The following is a 15,793-nucleotide window of genomic DNA, read 5'->3' as shown; positions in this document are numbered from 1 at the left end:
TTACTAAAGAATATAACAATGGTAGAACTTCTTTCAATTAATAACATCGACTTTGTTTATTTATAACGTCAGCTCAAAAGAAAGTCTTATGATGAAAGCAATGTATTATGATGATATTATGAGTATTATGAATGATATGATTTCCAAAAGAAATTAAAAACGCAATTTTCACCAAAAGAATATTTTTAATCGTACAATATATTTGTACGTTTCTAATCAAACAAGCGATTATGACAAACGCGATCATAGCAAGCTTCCCAACAACGCACACCGCGGTTTTGGTTTTCTAGTTTCGGTACGAGCCCTCTTGTGTGACTGTGTTGGTGTTTTGGTTCATCGTACCAGCGCACCAAGACAAGGTACAAGTGAACCGCGTGTGCCGCACGGTGCAGGGAAGCTACCATTCAGCTTCTACGAGAGTGACAGAGTCAGAGATAGCTATATTTAACAACCGCACCACTACACACTCAATCGCGAGAACCTTAGGAAGAAAGCCATTGGAGTCGCCAGCATTGAATACCTTGAAAACGAAATAAACGATGAAAAGCTTAGAAAGCTCCTATTATCCTATCCAATGAACCCTGTTTAATAAACTTACGAAAACACGAAAAAATGAGGTCTACTTTTAGGCGATTTTAGGAGCGCACGGGAAACAAATTGTAACCGGATGAATGTCCTATGCCACAAAAGTTTTTGCATAAACATTGGACAGTTATGCAAAAACGGACAGGGCAAAAGAAACCGAAAAGCTACGATATCTTACATATTGAAGGAAACATCGGTAGACAAGCTACTACAAAATGAGTATAAGTCGAGCCACAAAATATATGCGCCAGCATTCTCGCGCCAGTATTCGAAGCTCAACTTGACAACTTGTCGACTTGGCGACGAAGCGTCAAAAATCGATGCAGTGTGATTTTTTGACGATTTTTCTGATTAAAATTGATGCTGAATCGACATATTTACGAAGATGGAAATGACGTCCTGCCTTAAAGTAAAACCTATACCTTTCTTTAGTAAGAAAGGCAAAAAACCAGAGATCGCCATCTGGACTTTAAAAAAAATATTTTTTTAGATTAGTTCTTTGCTGGCATATTAAGAGTTTGCTGGGAAAATCTCACGGAATTTGAAGATTTGATATGATAGTCCCCGTTGAAGCTGAACATTTTTAGCGTGAAAAATTGCTTAGTGTAATGATAACTAATTGTTGATTGATGATTTACATTAAATTAATTGTAAAATGTCTCTTTAATAAAAGTTTTGAGTTTATTTTAGCACTTTTTACGCTTTGTGAAAAACCCGTGAAATTCTGTGATTTCGAATTGTAATTGGTCTCCTTGAAAATTGCATTTTTTAGCGTGAAAACACACTAAGTCTAATTTATCTTCTAATTGATCCACAAGCGCATAAATTTAAAACTTCTAAAATACTTTTGAAATTACGAATCTTTTTGTTCGCTTCGCTAGGAGGCGGTAATTTTAGCGGATTGCAGACTGGATTTCGCCATGTTAAGTGATGATTGTCTAAGCCCTAGTTGCCTAGGAATTGATAATTGGGAATAAAACCAACTCCACCTGAACCAGGTTCTCACCACCATGACAGCCGTTCCTATCTCCACCGCGCACAAGGGACAAGGAAAAGGATTTGGAAGACGGGAAGTTTTGATGCTTCACTTATTTAATGGGTTACATACATGTAGAAAATTTCAAAATTTCATTTTCAAGTTTCATGAAGATATTTCATGGTTCAAGTGAGTAACAGACGATTTATGTTTGAAATTTAGCCATGCGCAAAGCGAACTGTCAAACTTTGTGAGCGTTATTCACTAAACACAGAGCTGATTTACGGGTGCCACGATATCTTGAGATGGGATGGACCAAATTAGCTGAAATTTGGGATGAAGACTCTCAAGACATATCTCGTGTGCAATTTTAAATTTTTCGTTTTAAAAAATTTCAAAAATCAAAAACTGACGATTTTTAATATGAAAAACTTAAAAATATTTATAACTTTTTTTAAAATAAACTTTTTGAAAATCAGCCTTCGTCATGCACACGGAACCGTTTTAGCGAGTCTTCACCAAAATTTTGAGCCGATTTGGTCGAAGCAAATAGCTATATCTCGGCAAAGATAAAACCAAATGTCTTCAAATTTGTTTTGTTAAAAGTTGAAAAGGTATATTTTAATGACCTGAAAACAGATTTACAAAAAATGTAAATGTGTGCTCATACCAACCTCTGACATTTTTGCCGATTTACATGTATGTAACCCCTAAAGGGGACAAGGGAAATCTCCACGGTGTCCCCAAGTAAGATTCGCTTGGAGTTTGGCGGTTTGACATTACGAACCTTTTTGTGTCCAGATATTAATTTTGATCAATTTTTTTTTCCTAAAACATTTTCTTATTTTGTTTAAAGTTTCTTAGTTATCTTCTTTTAAAAATTTGGTGATTTAGAGAAACCTTCATTTTTATAGTTTGGTTGTCTTTCACAGGCTGTATGTCTTTGAAGAAAATGTATATTCCCAGTGATGGTCAAGCTAAATCATGAATTTTCAAATTTGATTATGAATCTAAAAATGCCTTGAGTAGGGGAAATATGCCCATTTTAATCACTCTAAGCCGTTCGACCAATTCTCATCACTTTTGCCTTTTTCCGCTATGAAATCAACATATTCAGATGTATCAACAATTGAGAGTTGCTTGCTCACTTTTGTTTGAGCTATTTATAACTTTGAAACAGTCAAAAACACTTTATGAAAGCTGTAATTCATGATCAAAGTGCTGATAGGCCGATAATAGAAATAGGCTGAGAAAGGGTATAGTTCCCCTACGAAACTAAATCGCTGCAATTTTGTTGAAACGCTTGCTTAGAGCATATCCTAGACCTTATACCATCTCAAAAAACTCCAAGCGAAATTATTTGAGGATACCGTGGAGATGTTCCCTTATCCACTTAAAAAAGTTTTTTTTATTAATTTTTTTCAGCTTTTTTATAAAAATACATACATTTTTCGAAAAATTGGCAACGCTGCCACATATGATTCTTGATCAACTTGTGCCATAGCTAAAAATATGTCATCTTTTGTCATCTAATACTGTCTAGAGTTTTTTTTTTTTGAAAAGGTCCTTTAAGCTATATGTTTATAGGACCTATTAAAAACTCTAGATACCGTAAACCGGGATGACTTTGATAGGATTTTAATTTGTTTTTGGAATATTTTCCAACAGATCAGGTTTTTCTCAAGATTATTATTTTTAAAACATGTACTGGGATACAAAGCCCATGCACTATTTTGGAAAAAAAGTTTTTTCAATAGTGTTAAGAAAAATAGTTTAGTTAAAAATTCGAAGTTTAAATTCCGGGGTGACTTTGATAGTCATTGTTTTTCTGTTAAAATCATATTTAAGATGTTTAAACTTTATTTGTACGTTAAATGTACCATCAATAAAGTAGCTGATATAGTTTTTAAGAAAAAAAAAGCAATGTTTATATTTAGTAAACTAAGTTTATAAGCATTTTAACAAAATACATTTAAATTTTAGGTAAAATTGTTAAAAAGTCGGAATTTTGCCTGAAATTTGTTAAAACTAGTTTTGTTTATAAAATTATCGATTTATATTGCATTTTATAGTGAATTCGATGCGCGAATCACAAGTTTTCACATTTTTCATGAAAATTGTGCAACTCAATTTGCCTATAAATTTGGAGATTTATTTCGACGGTTTTGTTCGAACGCGAATCAATCCAACACGGAACGTCGGCTCGAGGTGCTCTTTGTTGCGTTGGGTTCGTATAAGTTCAAGGAAGGTTCTTACGCCAAAAAGTTACAACTTTGGCCACTCTGGAACCGATTCCGGAGCATCGGCAAATTGCATGGGAAAAGTTACGTAAAATCAAATTTTGATCACAGGAGGCTGAAGAAGCAAAAGATCTAAAACCGTCATCAAACGAAAAAAGGCAGAACGAAGTTTGTCGGGTAAGGCTTGTTGCCTATAAATTTGGAGAATTATTTTTAATTGTGTTTCAAAAACACATATTATTTATTATTTACTATCTTATTTAACCTACTCCTGGTGGAAAATTGTCCAAAGAATCCGAAAATGCATTCCGTTTTCCGATTCAAAATCATGTTCATTAAGAAAATCATGACACTTTGAGAAGTTTAAAATAATGACATTCATCAACATTTTCTTAACTATCGTTAACTAACTTTTTAAACTTTTCAAAATTTTATGAAAATTTCTTGTTGAGGTACTTTGAACACTTCTCTACCACGGTCAGTATGATTCTAAACAATTCCGTACGTATTTTAATTCTACTCTTCATTTTGCGGAAAAATCGCAAACCTATCAAAGTCACCCCGGCTATCAAAGTCACCCCTTTTTACGGTATCCAAAGATGAGAATGTTCAAAAAGGTTTGTTTTGCAAAATTATTTTTCTTGTGGAAAAATTACAACTAATGAAATGGGTAAATTTGTTTAGAGTGCAACACATTTTTTTTAGATTAAATTTATAATACATGTGCTCATTCTCAAGAGAATTGCTTATTTTTAGAAATAACCCTAATTTCAAGTCAACCCCATTCGACGGTCGTGTCCTCTTCCCCACGTTTACGACAGGCAGCGCGTTCCAACCCCGAACGACCCTTAAGTTCCGAGCAAACCGCGTGCCGATCGATCGATAGCCTGTATAGTTTTATCGACCGGGACTATTTTCACTTAATTTTTACATGAACTCCGCGTCGATCATAAATTTGTTCTGGGCTGACAGCGACGGCGGCGTCTGGACAACTAAAATGCACGGAGTGTCCTAAATATGATGTTTTTTTTCAATGTCTTAAGTTGGTTGTTACGTTTTTGGTTATTGTGTGGTAGAGTTGTAGAATTGTTGGTTGTTGAGTAGTTGGTTGTTGCGTTGTAGAGTTGTAGAGTTGTAGATTTGTAGAGCTGTATAATTGTAGAGTTGTAGAGTTGTTGGTTGCTACGTTGTTGAGTTGTTGGTTATTGCGCTGTAGAGTTGTAAAGTTATAGATTTGTTATGTTGTTGCGATGTAGAGTTGTAAAGATGTAGTGTTGTAAAGTTGTAGAGTTGTAGAGTTGTTGAGTTGTTCAGTTGTTGAGTTGAAGAGTTGTAGAGTTGTAGAGTTGTTGAGTTGTTGAGTTGTTGAGTTGTTGGTTGTTGCCCTGTAGAGTTGTAGAGTTGTAGAACTGTTGGTTGTTACGTTGTTGCGTTGTAGAGTTGTTACGTTGTTGCGTTGTAGAGTTGTTACGTTGTTGCGTTGTTGCGTTGTAAAGTTGTTGAGTTGTTGAGTTGTTGAGTTGTTGAGTTGTTGAGTTGTTGAGTTGTTGAGTTGTTGAGTTGTTGAGTTGTTGAGTTGTTGAGTTGTTGAGTTGTTGAGTTGTTGAGTTGTTGAGTTGTTGAGTTGTTGAGTTGTTGAGTTGTTGAGTTGTTGAGTTGTTGAGTTGTTGAGTTGTTGAGTTGTAGAGTTGTTACGTTGTTGCACTGTAGAGTTGTAAATTTGTAGAGTTGTTGAGTTGTAGAGTTGTAGAGTTGTACAGCTGTGCATTTTCTCTGTTTTTTTACATTATTTTTTTGTTGATTACTTTCCGTGCCCTGTCCAACTGCATAAAGTTGTGGTTCAAAACCCACCCCCGAGACTGAAGCCAAAGGGGAACCTGCCGCCTCCGAGGTACATCGTCATAAAACCTAAACACACTGTTACGTGATTGCCAGCCAATGGTCGTAAAGTATTTAGAGACGTCCGTAATGTGTGTGAGAGGCCAGAGTTGTTGCTGTTGATGTTATTGTACACAGAAAAAAAAATGTGAATTTACACGACACTGAAATGATGTTTATATCGTAAACATGCTCGATGTAAATCTGAGATTCAATTTAACTTGTTATATTGCACGTAAATAGCCTTCTCGTAAAATGAAATTCAATGTAATTGATAAAAAACATGTAAATGACATTTTTGGTTCAGATAATTTGGAAAATTGAATTTTCAAAAAGCATGTAAATGTTGAAACCAATGTATAATTTGACAAATGTAAATCTGAAATTATTGTAACTTTCATTTGCGAATGGTAGCAAGCAAAACAATATCCTGTTTGATCTTGTTCTGTCCTTCAGTTTGAGTTGGGCGCTCGTCAATGGAAGTTTTGTGCAAGTTGGATGCATTATGTGTCAAATTTTGGTCCTAAAAAGGATGTGCAGATTTTGGGTTGAATTCCTAGATCCGGGTAGAACGGATTCGCTGAGTAAGTAACGATTGCTTGTTGTTTTGGTTTGTTGTTTGTTTGTTTACATAATGAATATTCCAAAAAAGGAACCATTCTAAACAAAGAGTGTATAGGGGAAATTCTCGTATGTTTGGCAGGTTAAGCTCTCGCTCCTAACTCCATCCAATTTGCAGATTTTCACTATTCAAACAACTAATTTTGCAAAACTTTTTATAGAAGCTTGCTTGCTCACTTCTTATTGAGCTGTTTGTCATTCAATTTCAGTTGAAAACGCTTTTAATTAGCTTTAATTGAATGTCAAAGTTCTGACCTGCCAACATTAGAGGCACGCTGGAATTAGATGCTGTTCCCCTAACTTTCTCTAAAATAACAGTTTATATGAGGTGTGAGAGGGATAAAATCTTTGTTTACAAAAGTTGTGCGCTCTTTTGAAATGTTCTGATCTTAATATTATAAAACTGCTTACTTTACTTTGTTTACGTCCATCTAGTATGGACAGCTTCTTCTTTGCCGGTCCGCTTTCCGCTGTCTTGATCATGACGTCCTTTGTCTCGGTGCGTGAAAGTTCAACGTGACGTGGCCGTGGACACGGTTCACCTGGATGTGGTCCATAACTAGCCGTTCGACGTTCAGTTCACGATAGTCGGCCGTTTGCCTTGACGGTCCGGCTTTAGCCGGAACTCGACGGACCTGGGGTTCTTGAAATGCACCCGGAGGATCAAGCCGTGAGACATGTACGACTTGGCTGGTTTGTTTGGTTCCTCGGCGTTCCTCTACCATTTCCAGTTTGCAGTCCGGGGCCAGACACCCCATTTACGGTTTCATTACAGATGTTCTCCTGGAACCTTTCGGATCATTGAGGTGCATGCGTGTGATAATAGGTTAGGATTTCATTTTGACCATTTAATTTTAAACTTACCGATTTTTTTTAACTTGGAAGAACCAAAATTTAATACTGATAGGTTGACAAGCAAAACAGTTGTAAACTGCAGTTCAATCAAAGTGCTATAAAAATATTTTATAGCAACACGCGAAAACTGTAATGAACAAATTCAGCTTAACCTAATCTGCCAGGCTTACTCAAAATAGACTAAATTGTATTCGAAATTCAAAGTTTTATTTAATTTTTAATTTGAATTACAAATTTTGTTGTATCTAAGTAAGCCGATCAACTTGACTAAGATTTTTCAAATAGCAATAGTGATAGTATTTTTATTTGAAAAAGTACCCTGTTAGCCTCGATAATGTATTCAGTTTTTTATTTGAAGCAATGTTGAAAATAAGTTAAGCTTAATTCATTTAAAAAACAATGGAGCACCCGCCGTCGAGTAGTTTTTGCTTTTTTCTGCAATGTATTTGCGAACTGTCAAAAACTGTTCGACTGCTGGTACTCAATTCTAAAACAGTTTGAGCACCTTTGAGAGAAAATTCGTGTTTTTATTCAAAAATTTAATATTTCAGTTTGTTGGGTTTTGCATAGTGTTACAATTTTACTAACGATCATAATGTGTGGTAAATTGTTGCGATCAATTTTGACAATTATTTTATTTCAACAACCTTTCTGAAAAGCTGATCGATTTTGATCATTTGAGTTAAACGTCGAAAAAAGAATAAAACAAAGATCAAACGTAACATTAAAGTATTGAAATACCACTTTTATTTCTGTCTATACCAAAATATTGACTGGACATTGCTTTTTGCTATTTTTTCTGGAAAGCTATGTTTTTTTTTGAAAAATTGATAAATATTGAACATTTTTTTATTGTGCAAAAATATGACTTGAAAAGACTTACAGTTAAATTAAATTTTATTAAACCCTACATTTCGGAAGTGCTTTTTGGTTATTTTGAAAAAAAAAAATAGCTCGTCGAATTCCTCATAGTCATAACCAAAAACTTATTTGAACTTGGAAAAGGGTAAATTTGGTTTTCCGTGTATTGAGTTTATGGCATTTTTCCTTAGCTGAGAAACGTCAAAGCACCAAAAAAACGCTGCCTCCCACCCGCCTGCTGCGATTGCATTTTTTTGTTTACGTGAGTTTGCGGCGTTTGTCCTGTTTATCCTAAAGTTGGATTCGGACCGTGGCTCAGCTGGTCCCTTCTGATCCTGCCTTTACAGTCAACTGTAGCGATCTGGGCTGACATCCGAAACCGCGTACAATCGCGTTCCGGCGATCGGCCAACATGAAATTGGGCGATTACTCCGCTACACGAGACTGGTCTAGGACAAGGTCGAAGTTGTTGATAACGGTAAGTTCCTTCTAGGAGATTTTGTTTGTTTATTTATATATTTTTTTCAAACTATTTCCTCACAGAAGTTCCTGTTCTTGATCAGCTTTCTTGGGCACAGAGGCATCGGCAGCAGCAGCGGAGAGGCTTGGCTCCCTTCTGGATAGCGGGGGCAGACACCTTGCAGAGCGGCCTGGCGCAGGTCCCGCCGGAGCCGGTTGCTGTTGTTCTTCAGGGTGTGGCGTGGGTTGTGCTTCAGCGTCACCTTCACGGTGGCCTTGGGCGGCTTGGTCTTTGGCCATTTGACTTCTGGTGGACCAGTTCCGGCGCTTCAGTAGGAACGATGGGATGAAGAATCGGCATGTAAGTTGAAGTAAATTCTTTCTATTGCTAGATTCCACGTTTTGTTCTTTTCCTCCTTCGAAAGGTTACAGCAAAACACGTTGGTGACATCATAATCAGGATCGCTAAGGGCAAGGGCGATGACGAACACCGTTACGATGCTAGCAGGTGTCTCCATGGCTCAGTTGGTTTCGGTTCCACAGGTGATAATATTACTAAATGAAATTCAATTACGGAATTCATAATGTCTTTTGTTACAGCTCTCGATTCGCTGTTGCCCATAGTCTAGGGTTCGGAATGAAGCATTACCGGCGTCGAATTGAACGCTGGTCTTCCGTATCCGTCTCTCGCCCAAGTTTGAGCATTTGATCTGACCGCCTGGATTGGGAGCAGATCATGATGGACATCCGGGCCGAAACGGGGTACGAAAAGCTTCAGTGAGTGATACGAATGAAACCGATGATTTCAAGCCGATTGATGTGGATTTTGTTTCTACTTTATTCCAAAATTATTTTTATAACTGTAAGTACTGAATGTTATTTGTTTTCCGCAGAACTACATATTTATGTAAGCCAACATTTCTCGCTTACTTACTCAAAAGATCCTATCCACATTGGAAACCCATGGGGCAAAGGATCTTTTGAAACAGTATTCTAGATTTTTTGTATTATTTCATATCACTCCGTTGAATTTTAAGTCTGATACTACTTTTCATGCTATTAGCCCACAGTAGTTTGGAATGATTTACTTTTGTAATGTCTAGTCAATGAAAAGTATTTTTTATACTTGAGTGCTAAAATAGATAAGAAAGATAACAAAAGTGAACCGTTCCAATAAACGTTGAGCTTTTCTAGCATTTGAAATTTACATCAGATTCAAAATTCAACGGAGTAAAAAAAATTTAGGTTTGGGTAAAATTACATCGATTTCATCGGAAAATTACATGTTTCGGAAGCGAAGTTTGTTCGGCAAGTTTACGTCGGATGGCATTTAAATTTACAATGAATTTGATGTAAATTAGCATCATTAATGACGTGCACTTTTGGTACATCATAAATGATGTAAATTTACCCGATTTTTTTTTTCTGTGTACGACGCCGATGGATGTAATGCATTTCAGTTTTCACCAAGTTGTTGTTGTTGTTTTCGGTTGCCAGTGACGGTTCTTTGCGTGAACATAAAACTGTTTCACGATGACGTGCTGCCTCCTGCCCCTCTTCCCCTGATGGTCGTGGCCGGTCAGCACGGAACGTGCTCCGAGGGTGCCCATCGAATGTGAGGTTATTCCGTAATGGGGTACGGGTTATGGGTCATTGACTTTTATTTGTTATGATTGTGTTGAAAATGATTGAAAGCAGTTGGAGTAGACGATATTGCGTTTTTTTGCCTTGAAAATAAATTTTAAAACCTGGACATAAATTTAAAAAAAAGTCTTCTGACAACTACAACTAATTCAGGAAAAAAAACTTATTTTGCGCACTTTTTCGGAACATTCTCTTTCTCCTGATCTACCGTAAACCATAAACAAATCCAGCCTGGAAAATCCCATTCATTTTTCCTGATGACTGGCCTTTGGCCGCCGAGTTTAGTTAAGACTACCGACCGGCCGTCATCTCGCTCTCTGCTCTGCTTCATATGCGATGTGGGCAGCTCGGCAAAAGTAAACAAATAAATCAATTATACTTGAGAGCAGAACAGAAGTAGACTGATGAAGAACAAGATTTGGGTGGTTTTCCAACGCAGGCACGCCAGATGATGATGGGGCTAGACATTGCAGCTCGAGTGATTGAAAAAGAGAGAGAGAGAGAGAGAGAGAGAGAGAGCTAAATTTGACTTTGAGTGCAAGTGTATAATTTAAAGTGTTCGAAAGGTACTTGACGTCAGTCATAATTCATTGAGAAGTTTACTGCCAGTGGAGTGCCATGCTTCGCCCTCAATCAATTCTATTATTTTAAGATTTTGATTTAATTATTATGCGTTGATGAAATTGATTACCTGAAAGGCTAATATTCGGGGTTTTGACTAGTTTTTAGAGTCAATTTTATGAATTTGCAAAAAAAAAAGTTTAAAAAAAGTTTGTGTTGGGTATTTGTTTTAGGCTATTCGGAAAGGTGTTTTAAATACCTTTCTAAAAATGTAAAGCATGGCCGGTTTTCTTACAAAAACCACCCTTTTTTACAATCTTCCGAAGTTTAGCAGCTAAAATCGTTTTTTAGCATAACTTTTGAAGTACTTTTCTAAACTTCATAATTTTAACTAGGGTCTTGCAGGACCCCAAGACGGATCGAATGAGACCAAAATGGTTCAAATCGGTTCAGCCAGTCAGAGAATCGTGTGCATATATTTCGGTGCACGGACTTACAGACATACACACGCTCAGACATTTGTTCAGAATTTGATTCTGAGTCGATAGGTATACGTGAAGGTGGGTCTACGAGGTCGAATAAAGAAGTTCATTTTTCGAGTGATTTTACAGCCAATTATAAAATTATAAAATTAGTGTTTTTTCGATGAAAAAATCGTTTTTTTCCAAATTTCTAGTACGTCATCAAATCAGGGGTCCAATTTTATATAATAGTCCCTTTGATACCAAATTTCCATCTCATCACCTTTTCAGGCTGCAAATTATTGAAAAACATGTGTTTTTTCGCATGTGAGCAGTTCTCTCAGATTTCGGTCATTCGATTTTTTTTGTATTTTTTAATTCGACTGAAACTTTTTTGGTGCCTTCGGTATGCCCAAAGAAGCCATTTTGCATCATTAGTTTGTCCATATAATTTTCCATACAAATTTGGCAGCTGGCTATACAAAAATGATGTATGAAAATTCAAAAATCAGTATCTTTTGAAGGAATTTTTTGATCGATTTGGTGTCTTCGGCAAAGTTGAAGGTATGGATATGGACTACACTGGAAAAAAATGATACACGGGGCCCACACCCACACAGAACTCATGTGAACAAAGCTACAGAGAATTTTTGAATACAAACACACACACACACAAATACTCACTTCCACAAATGATGCCTTAAGATGTGGGAGGGAAGAGATAATTTTCCGGCCCGAGAGGAAGTGAAACTTGGAAGCTTTCCATTTCGTTTTCCCTCACCCTCCCCTTTTCCCGCACCAAATATTTGATTGAAGATCGGAAAAACTTTCGCCGAGCCGAGCAGCAGCTATCCTGTTTCTGAATTCAATTATCATATTAAATGAGCGAAAAGCAGCAGCAGCAGCAACAGCAGCAGTTCGGAAGCCCCCCAACAACTTGGCTGAAAGCACCAACAAAAAAAAAAAAAAAAGAAAGAAAAGTTGCTCATCGACCGGAAAGCAGGACGCAGGTTTTTTTGGCCACGTGCCGTCATTTATAGGGCCTCCCCCGCGGAGGTTGATTTTTTTCGGGTAATTAGGAAATTTTAAAAACATTACGCCATGTTTGTTTTTGGATTTCTTTTTGCACTGGTTTAAATTATTTCTCGTCTTTGTAATGAATAAAAAAAGTTGCTTTTTCAGAGAAGGACACACACACATCACAAAAGAGCACAAGAAGAAAAAAAATTGAGAACTTTATTAGTTTAACTTAAAATGGAGTGCAAACTACACGAAGGGAAAGGGCAGCACTACACTTCTGAAAGAAGTCAAAAGTCGCAGGAGGACGGAAAAGTTTTTCTCCTCCCTCCTGGCAAGAAAGACAATAATGGTATTAGCTTATTTGTGTGTGAGCGCAGAAAAAAAAACAGTTGAGTGTGTACATGGCACTCGAGGTGTGGGTAATTGGATTGCTTGCATATGTTTGTACTCTGTGGAATCATTTTAAAAACATTATTCTACATGAAAGCAAGAAAGCTCGTAAAGCTTGAATTGTTAATAATGCTGAAGATGCACGAGGAGCTTGAAAAGCACATAAAACTAATTCAGTTTTAAAGCATGAAAAGCTCAGTTTGTTGGATTGTTACATTAATGAGCAGTTCTCTACGGAATCGGACTATTTTATTTAATTTTAATTTTTGTATTTTTCAATCCTGCTGAAACTTTTTTGGCTCCTTCGGTATGCTCTAAGAAGCCATTTTGCATAATTAGTTTGTTCATATAACTTTCCATACAAATTTGGCAGCTGCCCATACAAAAATGATATGTGAAAATTCAAAAATCTGTATCCTTTGAAGGAATTTTTTGATCGATTTTTGTGTCTTCGCCAAAGTTGAAGGTATGAATATGGATTACACTTTAAAAAAATGATACACGGAAAAAAAATTGGTGATTTTTAATTTAATTTTTTGTCACTAAAACTTGATTTGTAAAAAACAAGATTTTTAATTTTTTTTTTCTGATTTGTTTTAGAAGACATCAAATGCCAACTTTTCTGAAATTTCCAGAATGGGCAAAAAAAAAATTGACCGATTTATGATTTTTTTAATCAATACAGCTTAAAAAAATCGAAATATTGGTCGCAAAAAATCTATCTTCATTTTTCGATGTAAAATCAAATTTGCAATCAAAAAGTACTTTAGTGAAATTTTGATAAAGTGCACCGTTTTCAAGTTATAGCCATTTTCAGGTAACTTTTTTTTCAAAATAGTCGCAGTTATTAATTTTTTTAAATTAGTGCCCATGTTTGCCCACTTTTGAACAAAATATTTTTGAAAAACTGAGAAAATTCTCTATATTTTGCTTTTTTAAGCTTTGTTGATACGACCCTTAGTTGCTGAGATATTGCCATGCAAAGGTTTAAAAACAGGAAAATTGATGTTTTCTAAGTCCAACCAAAACAATCCACAATTTTCTAATGTCGATATCTCAGCAAGTAATGGTCCGATTTTCAATGTTAAAATACGAAACATTCTTGGAATTTTCCGATCTTTTCGAAAACAATATATTCAAAAAAATTAAATCAAGACTAACATTTCAAAAGGGCGCAATATTGAATTTTTAGCTCTTTTGAAATGTTAGTCTTTAATAGACATCACACCGTCTTTTCAGACTGAATTTACTAACTAACGGGACAAACACAGAACACCCAGAGGAGATGGACGGGAATCGAACCCGGGCCCCTTAGCACACATGAGGGATCGGCAGCCAAAGCCGCTAACCACCGCGCCACGGGGTCCTAGTCTTGGTTTAAAAATTTGAAAATGTTTTGTTCGAAAATATCGGAAAATTTCACGAATATTTCATATTTTAACATTGAAAATCGAAATATTAGTTGCTGAGATATCGACATAAGAAAATGGTGGGTTGTTTGGGTGAGACTTAGAAAACATCAATTTTCCTGTTTTTAAACACTTGCATGGCAATATCTCGCTCAATATTGGAGCGGACGTAGCTGACTGGTTACGGTGTTCGCTTTGTAAACGAATGGTTCTGGGTTCGATTCCCATCTGCTCCCAACGAGAAAGTTAAGAACACATAAATTTGAAATAATGAATATGAACGAAAAATCAAAGTCACTCGAGGCGGGGTTCGATCCTCCATCCTTTGGATTGGTAAGCAAAAAAATGCTAACCACTAGGCCATGACGACTTGGTGAGCGAGGACTGGAATTAGGAATACTGTTACAGAGAGCGAGTTGTGGCGCTATAACCACGGCAAATAGTGTCCAGGGCATTCGTGGAAATACAATGTCCCATCCCAGGGGGTCCTGGAGTACCAAACCTTCTTAGCATGGTGCTCCCAACGAATACAACCAAATCTCGGAGCGTATGGTGGTGTGTCCCCACGCTTCTTCCTCCCCTGTCGATTCAGAATTGTGTTGTTGTTCGAACAACTTCTGCGATACGGCTTTACGCAGTAGGCCTGGCCGCTTTAACGCTTGTGATGTTTCAATGCATTCCGATGCAATGGCGCACTACAAATGTTAATAAATGACAAGAAGAGTGCTAGGCGTCATCTAACCTAAGGCACTCTCCAGGATCCCTTCGAAAGATTGGCTGCGCTAGGGTCTGATTAGATTAGATTAGATAAGACTTGCATGGCAATATCTCAGCAAATAAGGGTCGTATCAACAAAGTTCAAAAAAGCAAAATGTAGAGAATTTTCTCAGCATTTCAAAATATTTTTTTCAAAAGTGGGCAAACATGTGCACTAATTTAAAAAAATGAAAAGATGCGACTATTTCCAGAAAAGTCACCTAAAAATGGATTTAACTTGAAAACGGTGCACTTTATCAAAATTTTACTACAGTACTTTTTGATTGCAAATTTGATTTTACATCGAAAAATGAGGTTGAAAAATTTTTGCGACCAATATTTCGATTTTTTGAAAAAATCAGTAACGATTCAAAAATTCATGACTCGGTCAAAAAAAATTTTGCACAACCTGGAAATTTCTGAAAAGTTGGCATTTGATGTCCTCTAAAACATATCAAAAAATAAAAAAAATGTGTTTTTTTTTGCAAATCAAGTTTTTGTGACAAAAAGTTAAATAAAAAATCACCAAATTTTTTTTACTGTGCCAAATCGATGAAAAAATTCCTTCAAAAGATACAGATTTTTGAATTTTCATACATCATTTTTGTATGGACAGCTGCCAAATTTGTATGGAAAATTATATGGACAAACTAATGATGCAAAATGGCTTCTTTGGGCATACCGAAGGCACCAAAAAAGTTTCAGCTGGATTAAAAAATACAAAAATTAAAATTGAAGAAAAAAGACCGATCTCGTAGAGAACTGCTCCAATGTTTCATATTTTAACATTGAAAATCGGACCATTGATTGCTGAGATATTGACATTAGAAAAGAGGAGGGTTGTTTGGTGCGACTTAAAAAACTTAAATTTACCTGATTCTTTTTATTTTATCCGCTGTATCTCAGCAACCAGAGGTCCAATCTTCAATATTTCTTAGACGATTTTGTAGAATATTTTCTGAACTTTTCAAAAAAAATATTTTTCGGAATGGACGGAATTTATCGGACAAAATTTAACTTTGAATGGCTTTATTTTGAAAACTGTGCAAAAAAAATAAAAAAAAATGTAAATTACTC

The 15,793-nt window shown here is 36.2% G+C and overlaps 1 protein-coding gene and 1 long non-coding RNA gene across 10 annotated transcripts in view; one reads left to right on the top strand and one right to left on the bottom strand.

Annotated features, from left to right (window-relative positions):
• The window catches only part of LOC120431692 (eye-specific diacylglycerol kinase), a 298,340-nt gene that overhangs the window by 220,924 nt on the left and 61,623 nt on the right, over window positions 1-15,793 (bottom strand). The window lies entirely within an intron of this gene.
• LOC128092759 (uncharacterized) lies at window positions 7,398-10,545 on the top strand. Its single transcript, XR_008211985.1, has 3 exons — window positions 7,398-8,836; window positions 8,901-9,018; window positions 9,076-10,545. It is a non-coding gene; the product is annotated as an uncharacterized LOC128092759 (long non-coding RNA).

This window comes from Culex pipiens, chromosome 1, assembly GCF_016801865.2.
Source record: "Culex pipiens pallens isolate TS chromosome 1, TS_CPP_V2, whole genome shotgun sequence".
NCBI classification, from domain to species: domain Eukaryota; kingdom Metazoa; phylum Arthropoda; class Insecta; order Diptera; family Culicidae; genus Culex; species Culex pipiens.
Note: the sequence above shows the minus strand (reverse complement) of the source record. Positions and strands in the feature narration are given on the sequence as shown.